Genomic DNA, 14754 nt, shown 5'->3' on the forward strand with positions numbered 1-14754 from the left:
AAATTAGAAGATGAAACTGTTGAACATATTCTGTGGAATTGTGAGATTATCCAAACCTTTTTACAAGATGTAGATTATTGGTTCTTATCTGGTGGGGTAAGCCTGCCATTGAATAAGTTGAATTTTATTTTTGGAGATATATCAAAAGTTCGAAAAGGTGACCCATATAATATGATTTTTCTATACATGAAACAATATATATACAACAGTAGATGTTTTTCAAAAGATCTTTCAGTCAGTGCCATTAAAGAAAAGTTAAAATATATGTACAATTTAGAAAAAATAATGGCAGTCAAAAATAAGAGACAAAAACACTTTGATACCATGTGGAATGCATTTAAAGTATAATTTTTATAATTCAATTTGTCATTTGTTTTTACAACCTATATTTATTGTCAAAACTAACATAAAATATTATTGTATCTAATAGCACAATTTATTATGTACTGAAAATCTTACGGGATATTTTTTAACCTCTTCCTTTTCTTTTTTTTTTTTTTTTTTTTTTTTTTTATAAAATTCTTTAAAATTCTCAAGTGCCACACAGTGGTACATAAACATTTAACTCTAATTATATTTTCTTGCTTATTAAGAATATATTACTGTATGTATGTTTGATGTGTTGTATTTGTTGTAAATCTTGAAAATAATAAAAATTAAAAAAAAAAAAAAAAAAAAAAAGAGAACTCTTACTCATGGTCTGATTCATTGCTACGTTTTAAAATCATGTTGCAATATGCAAGCTTTTAAAAGGTCATGATTAAAATGTTTATATTATTTTTAAGAGCAGCTGTACACCTATTGTTATTCATTTAATCTTTTAATCCATTTAAAGTTACTCATTTTTCATGAATGAATCTCCAAAGACACATAATAGGGAAATTTCAGAGAGAAATAAATTTACCAAAGGAAAACCAGGACGTTAAAAAAGAAGGGAAACAAAAAGGTCAAAGGACCATAACTGTTTTCGTTTTTTACTTGCCAATGCCTGGGTTTTACTTAAAATGAAATACAGTACAAAAAGTAATAAGTCTAAGGATAATACCATTTGATTTTATTGGGGGGAGGGGGGAGGGCTTGAATTTAAAATATTGTCCTGCATTTTTTTTTAATGTAATCATTGGGGAGGGGGAGGAGACCGGGATCTTTTTTAAGCTAAGGTTTTCGGGAACCGGGAATTCTTTTTTCTAATTTCGGGATGTCAGGATTTAGATATATTTAAACTCGGGATTTCGTGTCTTTAAGCCCTGGATTTCGGGATCAGGACCCTCCTACCCTCCCTTATCTGACGTCATTGTCCTGCATTTTTATTTTTCATTCTTTAGGGACCTACACTTTTTATTAGTTTATCCTGAAATTGTTTACATAAATAGTAATCTGCTTGTTATGTTAATTACTGTTCCTGCCTTTGTTTGCTCAAAAGCCTGTCTTGCCTTTTTTCAAATTTTATCCAAGCCTCCCTCCTCAAATAATAGCTCCCTCTGACCAAATGTTAATCAAATAAATAAATAAACCATGGACAATTATACAATGCTTCTGTTCGTAGAATGATCTTCACCAAATTGATTGAAAGCAAAACTGAATTGACTTCACAGTACATTTTTTTTAAAAACCATACATGTATTGTCGCTCCTTTAAATAAACTTATTCTAAAAGGTTACCTATTCAACACTGTAATTAGATCATTGAATATTGTTTTATTGGTATAAATATTTATTTTGTTATCAGTAAATTAAAAGCTAACTAAATATTACTAGTATGTTATATGAATATACATATTCATGAATCTACAATCTGTCGATACCTGTAACTTGGCATTGCACAAGGTTATGTTTTTCTCTGGCTGTTTATGACGTCTTTACACTAAATCCATTGGATGTTGGATGTGTACGGATTGATAGTTAAGTCTTAGTTGCATGATATTTTTATTAGTTGTTAGTGGCTTTGAACTAGCTGTCAGATAACTGCGAGTACTCTCATTTCTGTTCATTGTGTCTTTTTGTGTCGGGATGTATAAGTACCGGGCCACGTCCACTTGTATTTTTTTGTCCATCTGATGAGTTAAGCCTTTTTCAACTGATTTTTATAGTTCGTTCTTATGTTGTACTGTTATACCACTGTCCCAGGTTAGGGGGAGGGTTGGGATCCCGCTAACATGTTTAACCCCACCACATTATTTATGTATGTGCCTGTCCCAAGTCAGGAGCCTGTAATTCAGTGGTTGTCGTTTGTTGATGTGTTACATATTTGTTTTTTCGTTCATTTTTTTTACATAAATAAGGCCGTTAGTTTTCTCGTTTGAATTGTTTTACATTGTCTTATCGGGGCCTTTTATAGCTGACTATGCGGTATGGGCTTTGCTCATTATTGAAGGCCGTACGTGACCTATAGTTGTTAATGTCTGAGTCATTTTGGTCTTTTGTGGATAGTTGTCTAATTGGCAATCATACCACATCTTCTTTTTTATATGTAGTTTTTAATGAAATACACTATGTGTTTAGTGACACATGAAGTAATGTTAAATAGGTTATGAATAATTTATAATTTTAAAATTTCTTGCATATTTTTCTTTAAGTGCAATTGAATATTTTATTACATGATTTATATTCATGTAAAAAGTAAGAAGTTACCGAGGGGGGTAATCAAACACCAGTGTATTATTTACATGTCACGGGACAAAGACAAATGAAGGGGAAAACATCCGATTCAGTCCACAAAACACTACACATATTTATGCACTCTCACATTCATCTGAATAAAAGAAAATACATCTTTCTAGTATCTTTTTTCAACCTTAATCCTGACAGAACTGGTAATAAACGGGTGTCTTCTATTCCGTCCGCAATTTTCAGGAAAGTAAAGTCTATATTTACAATCATGGTTGAAACAAACTACACATGAATGATATAAATAGAACATGTTATTTTTGCTTTATCAAATTTAGATTTTGAAGGGATAGCAAAATTTGTTATTTTTCTTTTGTTCTGCTTTTGTCATGTTTGTGTATCTTTTCGAATTTTTTAATCAAATGCAATTTTGAAATAAATATAAAAACAGAAGGTGTGGTGCTATTGCAAGTGACAAGTGAAAATGTTTCTTCTAAAGTCTCAATTCAAGATTATTACTGAATAGAGTAATCCTTCTCCCCCAAAAATAATGTAAAACTTGTAATTGCCGTGCTTTTAACTAAAAACCAGTTGTATCTAATTTTCATAACCTTGAGCTCTGCAGAAATATTTAAAAAAAAATCTATGTTTAACGAACTTGATTTCACAGTATAAGGATTTCGCACAGTCAGCTATATTTCATCTCTCATGAGCCGTGGTTCTTTGAACGAATAGTTTTGTTCTTAAATTTTGAATTTGTATATTTATGAATCTATGGATTAATAAAGTGAAAATCTTGATCATGTAAACATGTAAAGCAACTGCAAAAAAAGCTTCTCCCTATGTATCATATGTATTTTTGGCTTGTCATACTTTCATTTTCAACAGCTCGTATCTCAAATCAAAAATCAGTTACATCCTTTTTTTGGGGACGGGGGTATTGTTTTACCCCTGTCCATATGTCCTTCCGTCCGTCCCATTATTGGTATATAGTTATTTTGCATAACTACTCCTACTGTTTGAATTTTTTCACTTTGCTGTCTGTTGAGTAGTTAAGTACGTACACTGCACTTTAATAGAAACTATTCCTTTCTCAAACAATTTTATGTGACAACATGTCCATTATGAATTCCGTGTGCATGGAATTGGTTGACATGTCATTAAATGTGTCTATATTTTTGTATGGTCGATTGAAACTTGTGTAATATGTTTTTTAAAATAAATATGAATTAATAACCACATAAAAGTCATGGCCCGTACAAGTGTTTCTTACCAAAAAAACACAATTATCGTCCTCGAGGTCAAAGTTCAAGGTCACATGAAGGTCAAAAATTTAAGAAGGCACATCACCTCATGATGATACATCCACATGCCAGAGATGTAAGGCTTAGGTCAAAAGGCAAAGAAGTTATGGCCTACATGATTGTGTTTTTCACGAAAAAAAACCAACATAAAATTGACCTTGAGGTCACATTTGAAGGTCACAAAAAGGCCATTATGAAGACACTTAACCCCATGAAGATACATCCACATGTCAAACATCTAAGGCCTAGTTCAAAAGACGAAAAAAAATATGGCCATTATGTACTTTTTGACTTATTTAATGAACCAAGTTGAGGGTGGGGCGTATTTTAAACTTAAATACCAAAAAAGCTAACGGTTAAATTTTAAAAAGATTGAAACCAAAGTTTTGTTATGACAGACATCCAAATTCATCTACATAATTGCTCTATTGATGTTTGGGTCAAGGTCACTGTACCTATATCTAACTGAAATTCTAACAACGTTTCGTTTCCAGAAAATGTCTTTTGAACAATTAAATATTTGGTCCCCTTTTTTTATAATTTTGCAAGAACAACCGACTAGAATAGCAATCCAAATGCTTAGTTTTTTGAAAAAAATAAACGACACATTTTTTTTCAAAAAAAAAAATTCTTCTTCAAATACTAGAAGCACAGCATTCACTTTTCGGGGCTGATTCTGATACTCCCTATTAAAGTTCGAGCGAATTTTAAATCCGGAATAAAAAACTTACGAGAAAAGGTATCAGTGATTTTATATTCACCTCAGCTATCATTATTAGCTATGTTATTGTCAATTTAGGAATAATTTTTTGAAGTTATAATTCATCGTAGCATACAAAACATAACACATATGGTTCCAAATGGTGAAGTTGAAATCTTCCCTTCGTAAAATTTACGGACGCCATCACGAGTTGGTTGGCCGTTATGGAATAACCGTTTTACAAATGATATCGGATATATTCCTTACGTCGTAACTACAATCCTCTTCCCTTTCATGAATGTGATCTACCGAATTAGACTATTCACCGGATTTGTTATCACATGAGCAATACGACGGGTGCCACATGTGGAGCAGGATCTGCTTACCCTTCCGGAGCACTTGAGATCACCCCTAATTGTGGTGGGGTTCGTGTTGCTTATTCTTTAGTTTTCTATGTTGTGTCATGTGTACTATTGTTTGTCTGTTTGTCTTTTTCATTTTTAGCCATGGCGTTGTCAGTTTATTTTCGATTTATGCGTTTGACTGTCCCTTTGGTATCTTTCGTCCCTCTTTTATATGAACAAACAACATCACACATACATAGGAAAAACGGAATAGACTTTGAAGTTTTTATTAACTTGTGTCTCATTTCTTTTTCATTTTTGAGAAAATAAGATTTGTTCAAACTTAAAAAAATAGTTATTCTGCAATGAAATTGTTCCAAGAGTTCTCCTATTGATTTTGAGTCTAATAAAGGTTAAAATCACAGCTCATTTTAAGACTGAAATTGAAACCAAAGTTTTGTTATGACAGACATCCAAATTTATCTACATAATTGCTCTATTGATGTTTGGGTCAAGGTCACTGTACCTATATCTGACTGAAATTTTAAAAACGTTTCGTTTCCAGAAAATGTCTTTTGAACAATTAAATATTTGGTCCCCTTTTTCATCATTTAAAATATCGATTTTTGACTATTGAACAGCGGTATACTACTGTTGCCATTATTGAGCTAAAAATGTAATCAGTTACCCTTTAATGTGAAAATATCCCTTGAGGAAAGAAAATGTGGGCAAAATATTTTTTTTGTGATAATATTTTCGGTCAAACCTAGTTTTCGATAATATGTTTTAACCTTTAAATAGATATTAGCATTTCAAAATGGCAAATAGACAAATATAAAAATCTGGTCCTATATTGTTTTGCCGACAATATGACCGCGTAGTACTACCATGTGTGAAGAAAAAAAGGCAATAAGTAAGATATTCTGGTCACATTTTAATACAATATTAAGCTTTTATTTCAAATCATCATTTATATTTGAATAAGAAAAAAATCAAAATGTTTAAGGAAATTTAACAGTTAAAGAAGTTCACGAGAAAAGTATATTGTGAGGACATTGGCTGTCATCAACTTTGAACTTGTTTGGCTTTATAAATATTTATATATAAGCGACACTGATGAGTCTAATGTAGACGAAACGCGCTTCGGCGTACTTAATTATAATCCTGGTACCTTTGATAACTATATACTCGTAATAAATTTTACATTTTTGCTTTTACGTTCCACTGTGAAATATCCTCTTGTTATTGAACATCTTGCAGACACCCTCAGAGGAGAAGGGTTTTGAAAAAAATGTCAATAAGAATCAAAATATCTCTAGCAATTTTTTTTTTTTTCATTCGATTGGAATTAATAGAGAAGCAAATGATACCAAAAGGACTTTCAAACTCATAAGTCGAAAATAAAATGAAGCTATACGTTCAGTGTATGGTTACTAGGTGTTGTTAAATTGTCCTTTTGATCGAGTTAAGCTAAACATTTTTTTATAGTGTTCTTTCTGGCTTTTTTTATTTTTGTTGTAATGTCGCACTACTGTCTTAGGTTATGGTGAAGGTTGGTGCCTGTTTAAATGCTTAAACCCGCTGCATTTGTAACAGAGATTAGCAATAAGTGTCTTCGGCCGATTTGGATTATATTATATAATGAGTAAAATTAAGACCGGGAAAATTACGACATATATTTCAAAGTATTAAAGACATCATAAACGTTACCCATTTATTATACAAGTAATTTCATTTTCTGTTATTAAGGTATAGTACAACAAGCCTTGATAAATTTAAAGTATCTGACATAAACGTCTCCATCCAATGTGTTCTTATGGCTTAATAGAATATAAGTTCACTAAATACAAGTGTAAGGGGAAAAAATAGTCTATTCATTTTCCTATATATTGTTTTCAAATTTTATCTGATAGTTCGTTTCTATGTATGTTGCATTGTCGTTTGCTTTTTGTTGCACTTCAGTATTTCTGTTGTTCCGCTGTTTTCCTCTTACAGTTAATAACTTTCCCTTGTTTGTAGTTTGTTACTAAGATTTGTTTTCTCTCAAACGATTTATGACTTTTGAATAGCGGTATCCTACTGTTCTCTGTATTTATATCTATGATTCATAACACTGTGTATTGTTTTATGTGTTCTTTATAGTTTATGTATATGCAAACAATTTCTTGATTGGAGAGGAAGAAATTGCCATAAACAACGGTCGTTTATTACTATTATTCTATTTTAAAAAACATAATAATATTTAAACAGTTAAACTGATATGTATATTAACTTAAGTAGCTGTTTTATTTATAATTTTCGCAAGCACCGCTCTCCCATACCACCACAAATACAGTCATTCCATTTTTTTCTAATATTATCTATCTGAATAAAGCTTGGGGTCATCGTTCTTTTTTATTTCAATAATCCGTTCTAATTTGATATTTTCATGAATTTGCGTAAGTCTTCTTTTGCATCAATTGCAACTGATTGTTATAACCGCTTTTTTCGACTGTTTTCGATAGTTTTAGATAATCAGGCCGAGAAAAATATTTCAACGTTATTTCTATTTTATCTGTTATAAATTAGATTAAATGTATACATCAATTAGGACCATTGACCGTGAAAAGGAAGCTTACTGTTGTCTTTGTCAAAATGTCAGAGATAAGAAATATAACGATCAGGATAAGATAACATAACATTTCCTTGTAGGTTTTTAACATAAGAATCTTCTAAAACTCTAAAGAAAAATCCTTTAAGGTAGCACAATACAAAGATTTTTTTACTCCCAATCAGACAACTTTTAACTGATGTAATTCATTTCATCCTTCTTTATATTTTATAAATGAGGTATCAAAAGAAAGAAGAAAGATTAATCTTTCAAATTGTGATAATTTCATTATGACATAATTATTACATAATTAATTATTATGTAATTAGTCGCTATATTGTGATGTCCACACTTGAATGAATTTAGCGTCTTTGTTTTTCATAGCATCCCAAAATATTTTATAGATTCTTTTACAACACAGCTTGACCTCCGAAACTGTGTCTCAGATTTCCAAAAACATCAATAGAACAAATTTTATACTCAATTGAACCATGGAAGTATTATATTAACAGGAACTACTACGACCCGACTTCGAACGTTTCATCTGCGATGCCGCGCGCAATTTAATGACATGTTAATTAGCTTGAAACATGGCAAGTTATTTACATACCAGCGTGTGGTGCCCTACAATATTGTCATTCTCAGTTGCTTTCGGGATTACGGAAATAAACAAAGAAATCGAAAGTTGTTATAAATTCTTAGGAAACAGCAATCGTCAAACCTCGGCAGATTCCGCGTTACCCTGCATACGTGTGCCGATGGAGTGATTGGTGGATTAATGCGAGTCATCATTAATTCTATAGAAAAACACATTGACGATTTAAATTTGTACCAAATTTATTGAATAAATGCCCTATTTTTATTGATTTATTTTTCGGTAGAAATTGGACTATATGTAATATATATCGCAAGTTGTGATTATATAATAACTACTTCACTCCACTGAGTGGCACGCATTTCCTGCATATTTAAGACGATTATAAATTATCGTTCTGATAAAATCAAAAGATCAAAGAGATTTTAGATCAATGTAGCCTAAGGAATTATTAAGCTTCGCTCTAAATCCAGGGAAAGATCATAGGTTGGTATATACGAATGTTTAGCTGAACCCCGATGTGTTGAATTTTTTTTCAATACTGCGACTCAAGGATTTGTACACAGCAAAAAGTGCCACGCATGTTTCACGCATGGTAAAGAAAACGTGTGTAAAACGTATGTTTTTTGTGTGTTTAACGCATGTTTTTTACAACATGCGTATAACAGGCGTGCAAAAACATATATTAAATATGCGTTACAAAACGCATGAAATATTTCACATGTGTAAAACATGTGTAAATACAAACTCATGTAAAATACATGTTTTACATGCGTTTTACATGAATTTCAAAATTATATTTTTTTTATGACTGATTTTTTATCTTTGGCTTATTTTTTTTTAGTTTTGTAGTGGAAATTAACAATTTATAAATGAAAGACATGATTGGAACCTCTCCTTTATCCTTGGTTGGGAAACCCCTTTGAAAAATGGGCTTTTGGCTGGATCCGCCACTGAAGAATGTAATAACTTGAAAGTTTGAAAAATAAATGAAAATTACAAAAACATGTCTGCCTAAAATATTTAATATTTTAATTTCAAAGCATTTTGTTAAGCTTGAATAGACAAAATTTACACATGGTTAAAATGGAATGCTGTAAAGTATGTAGATGAATTAATGTGTTAACTGACTAAATATACATTGTGATATTTGATATGCTGTCATTTATTGTCTTTTCCTTTACTTCTCATCATTGATGTCCTCCAATAGAAGCATGAGAGTATTATCTGACACAAGTTTGGTAAATTCTATATTTTGATTCAATTCATATTAAAGTTCTATTCGTCACAGTCCTGTTGCTACAAATGACTGGAACTGCTTCCTAGCAGAGTTACTTCTCCTTTTTAATTTGCCCAAGACATTTCCGTGTGACAATTTCTTCTGTAAACATAAAAAAGGGTGATTAAGTAAAAAGACATTTGTGATGTTTATATAAGAGATGTTGAATTTCACAAGAACTGAATGTAACTGAAAGTTAAAAGTTCACGAAAGGCAAATATATACTGAACATTCTTATGAAAAAAATGCGCAAAATCAACAAGTTATTATACTTGAAATAAGTAACAAATGCAGTTTTCCAGAGCAGCTTAACTCCTGTAAAAAAAAAGGTAATCTGCAACATTTATTGAACTCATCCATGACTTTGGCTTGCCAAAACTAACCTTTGAATTTGATAAAAAAAAATATAAAAACAAACATGAAGTTGAACAATAGGATCGAGATTGACAATGCAATTTTCATTATACTTTCCATTTTAAAGGGGAAAATATAATTCCTGTAAAAATAGTTTCTTAGCACTTAATTTTTAAACTAGAAAAAGTCAAACACCTTCCTTTTTAACAGAATTACAATGCATAATTGACCAAAGCTGATTATTTAACTGGTCTTAGCAAAGGTGGATTTAGAGTGGGGCCAGGTAAAAATTTGGTTGATTATATAGGGATTCACTGAAGCAGGACTGGAGCGGGTGCCCTCTTAGGCAGTCAGTGGCCCCCTACTTATGAACAAATGATTAAAATTTCTAAAATCCTACAACTCACATAGGCTTGCGAGAGCTCACAATACTATTTTCCATATCATTTATATTTCCAAGTGGCAACATGTGTACAAACTACTATTATTTAACTTCACCAAAACATTGTATGGGAAAGAGAATGTGCAAACATGAAAAAAACTGGATAAAATGAAAACTTGTTGCATTTACTTTATCCCTGCAATGTGTTGTTTTGCAAGACAAAATTTTAAAAAGATGAAAAAGTACTAACCTAACTAGATATGCAAAGGCAGTGAAAAATTTGCGGCTAGCATATAGACATAATAAAGGACAGATTTTTTCTGTAAAATTCCTGTTGCATATATTCATACCTTCTTCAGATGAAGGATAATTTATAGCATGGCACTTTGGTATTAACTTTGTTGGATTCAGTAAGCAAAATATTTACCACTTGATATCTCTTCTTATTTATTGTTTGTTGGGATGCTGTCCCACTAAAATATACTTTACACATTCTTTTACTGTAAATTCAGAAATTAATGCGATGTTTTTATTATTGCGAAAAATGCGACAGAGTTGTAAACGCAATAATTTAAACTCGCATTTTGAAATATTTTATATGAATTAAACAGGGTTTTTCTTAAAATCGTAAAAATTAAAATCGCATATAAGTCTAAAACTACAAAATCGCAATAATAAATGCACGCAATAATTTCTGAATTTACAGTATTCAAAAACAGATTATTATTAAACAAAAGTTATTGCAGAATAAAACTTCTTACCTGAAGAGTCCATTTTTTCTCCAGTGTCGATTACAAGTACATTTCCTTTTCTTTTCTTTGGTCACGTTTTTTAAACAGTGTCTTCTGTCCCAAAAGTTTTTTGTTATTGCATAAAATTGAGAAAGGAAATGGTGAATATGTCAAAGCGACAACCACCCGACCATAGAGCAAACAACAGCCGAAGGCAACCAATGGGTCTTCAATGTAGCGAGAATTCCCGCACCCGTAGGTGTCCTTCAGCTGGCCCCTAAAATATGCATAATAGTACAGTGATAATGGACGTCATACTAAACTCCGAATTATACACAAGAAACTAAAATTTAAAATCATACAAGACTAACAAAGGCCAGAGGCTCCTGACTTGGGACAGGCGCAAAATTGCGGCGGGGTTAAACATGTTTATGAGATCTCAACCCTCCCCCTATACCTCTAGCCAATGTAGAAAAGTAAAAGAATAACAATACGCACATTAAAATTCAGTTCAAAAGAAGTCCGAGTCTGATGTCAAAAGATGTAACAAAAGAAAATAAATAAAATGACAATAATACATAAATAACAACAGACTACTAGCAGTTAACTGACATGCCAGCTCCAGACCTCAATTAAACTGATTGAAAGATTATGTCTTCATCATATGAATATCAGGTACAATCCCTCCCGTTAGGGGTTTAGTATCATACTATCATAAAATATATGAGAAGAACATAACCCGTGTCATGCCAACAACTGTTTTTTTAGAAGTAAATGTGTTTAGTTCCGATGCAAAGACCCTATCAGTGAATCAATGTTAAAGCCAAAATATGCAATCTTTAATGACCTGACAACAGTATCGTAACTATATCCCCTTTTAATAAGTCTATTTAAAGGTTTTGTTAGTTTCTGAGGAGAATACTGACATTTTTGTGCTTTATAAAGAATATTTCCATAAAATTTTGGATGTGAAATACCTGAACGTATAAGATGTCTGCATGTTGAGTTATATTTACGAATTATTTCCTTATACCGGTGATAAAATTTAGTAAATGTTTTGACCAGTTTGTGATATCGAAAACCCTGGTGTAATAATTTTTCAGTAATACATAAATTTCTCTCGCTAAAATCTAATACATTGTTACATACACGAGCGAATCGTACAAGTTGAGATATATAAACACCATAAGATGGTGACAAGGGAACGTCACCATCTAAAAATGGATAATTAACAATAGGAAATGAAAAATCATCTCTTTTATCATAAATTTTTGTATTAAGCTTCCCGTTTATGATATAGATATCAAGATCGAGGAAAGGGCAGTGGTCATTGTTATCATTAGCTTTATTTAAAGTAAGTTCTACAGGATAAATTTCTTTAGTATACATACTGAAGTCGTCATTATTTAGAGCCAATATATCATCCAAATATCTAAAAGTATTGTTAAATTTTTGTATCAAATGTTGTTTTGATGGGTCTTTGCTAATTTTAGTCATAAATTGTAACTCATAACAATACAAAAACAGGTCCGCAATAAGTGGTGCACAGTTAGTCCCCATTGGAATTCCAATAACTTGACGATATACGGAATCTCCAAAGCGAACAAAAATGTTATCAAGTAAAAATTCAAGTGCATAAATAGTATCAAAGCATGTCCAATTGACATAGTTCTTTTGTTTATTGCTACTAAAAAATGATCTAAAAGAGTTTGAACATATGTACTCGCATTCCGACTTTTTAAATGCCCAGTTAATTAGGGATGTGAATTTTTTCTTAATAAGAATATGAGGCAAAGTGGTATATAGGGTAGAAAAATCAAAACTTTGAACAGATTCAAAATCACCAATATATGCATGCAATTTATCAAGTACTTCCAACGAGTTTTTGACACTCCAAAAGTAATTAATTCCACTATTTTCAAAGGCCTTATTTGAACAATTTATTATCAGGTTTTTTATTGTACCAAGTGTACTAGTAAGTAAAACAGACAATTTAGTAGTTGAACAATGGCTGGAAGATGAAATAAATCTATATTTGTAAGGTTTTTTGTGCAGCTTCGGAAGCCAGTACATAGTTGGGACTTTCATTGTGTTTGGTTCTGCTTGTAAAGAAGTAGCTAAAAGTTTATGTTTGTTACAGATGTCGTTTTCTGAAAATGAAGTCAGTTGGAATGTTGGTGAATTCGTGATTTCCTTTTGCAGAACCTCTATATAAAATTTACGTCAAACAATAATGATATTGTATAATGATAATGATAATGTATTGACTTGCTTGGAAACTTTAATAAAAAATATATCAGTTATAGATAATTAAACATGTTAAACAAAAATTGTAAAACGAATTTCTCTGATAATTACATCTATACATATATATATATGTGTGTACGGGAAAACATGGTTTATATATAATGTTTGAGTTTTTATTAGCTTTTAATGAGCTTTCAATAACTGAAAGTACTATTAAGTTTTGATTGTTTGTCTTCATGTTAGATTTTTTAGCTTTGTACCAATTCAATGAATCAAAACAATTTCTAACCGATTTCACCACTTTGTTCCTCTTTTGTGCTGTTACACAACAGTCCCAACATTCTATTTATGCCTGTTCCAAGTCCGGATGAAATTTAGTTGTTGTTTGATGCAGTCTGCCATATTTGATTTATTTTGGCAAATCATTTTACATTTTGTCATGTCAAGCCTTGATGGCCTGTTATACATTTTTTGTAGCTGACAGTATGAGCTTTGTTCATTGTTAAAGGTATTCAGGTATCCTATATAGATGCTTAAATCCAGTTCATATGGACATTATTAGATAGTAATCTCATAGGTGCTGACTGACCTAAGGGGGGGACCGCTCCAGTCATGCTTCAATGATTCCCTATATAATCAACCAAATCTTTCCCACGAAAAGGGGGCCCCCCCCCCCCTGGATCCGCCTATGCATAATTGTTTTATAAACTATCTAATATAATTGAACTGATCCTTAAACCTCCTTTGAAAAAGGAACCATATTTTCACATGTAGAATCTAGGTGCTCTATTTATATACAGTGCTGTTTTTCCATCTACCATTGGACATTTAACCAAATTTACATGATCAGCTTGTGTGCTCTCTGTATAAACAATCAATGGAGCCACAATAGATCTGTTCCTACTGGAACCTATATTTATTATAATGAACTTTTATTTCATAACAACTGCACAATACTAGCAAACAATAGTATTTATTGTTTTCAAGTATACAGGTAAAAGCATAGGTGGATCCAGGCGGGGGGAGGGGGGGAATCATTGGAGCATGACTGGAGCGGGCCTCATGTTAGGTCAGTCAGCGCCTCCTCCCCATAGGAAAAGTTATGGATCCGCCACGGAAAAGATCAGGAAAATCAGGAAAGGCAGATTATCAAAAAAAAAAATCATTCATAAAATTTAAGTGTTTTCTTTTCTTTTTATCCTCATCTTTATTATATATGAGGGGGAGGACAGGGGGGTACCCTTCTCCCTTCTCCCACCCCTCTTCTCCTTTCTCCTACCCCCGTTCTCCTTTCTCCCATTAGTCTAAGAATAAAACATCTCCTTTTGAGATATTTTTTCTTGAAATATTAGATCATTTTTTAAAAGGAGAGATATTTTATTTTTTCTCCTTTCTCCAACTTTTTCTCCTTTCTCCCAGCCTTCCTCTCCTTTCTCCTACCCCCTTTCTCCTTTCTCCCACCCCCTTTCTCCTTTCTCCTACCCCCTTTTACCCCTGTCCTCCCCCTCATATCTGCAGTAGAGAAGAGAACCAATAATTACTTTCAAATAAAAGATGAAAAACGTTTTAAATATCAGGTGACAGTTAAAAAATCAATTTCAGAAATGTCCTGAAAAAAGGTG

General features: G+C 31.9%; 1 long non-coding RNA gene across 1 annotated transcript; it reads right to left on the bottom strand.

Annotated features, from left to right (window-relative positions):
- Nucleotides 1–8698: 8698 nt before the first annotated feature.
- On the bottom strand, nucleotides 8699–11024 carry LOC143064844 (uncharacterized). The gene is made up of 2 exons (XR_012975331.1): nucleotides 10916–11024; nucleotides 8699–9520 (listed from the first exon to the last, which is right to left on the bottom strand). It is a non-coding gene; the product is annotated as an uncharacterized LOC143064844 (long non-coding RNA).
- Nucleotides 11025–14754: the final 3730 nt, after the last annotated feature.

The sequence above is a fragment of the Mytilus galloprovincialis genome, chromosome 2, assembly GCF_965363235.1.
Source record: "Mytilus galloprovincialis chromosome 2, xbMytGall1.hap1.1, whole genome shotgun sequence".
In the NCBI taxonomy this organism is placed as follows: Eukaryota; Metazoa; Mollusca; class Bivalvia; order Mytilida; family Mytilidae; genus Mytilus; species Mytilus galloprovincialis.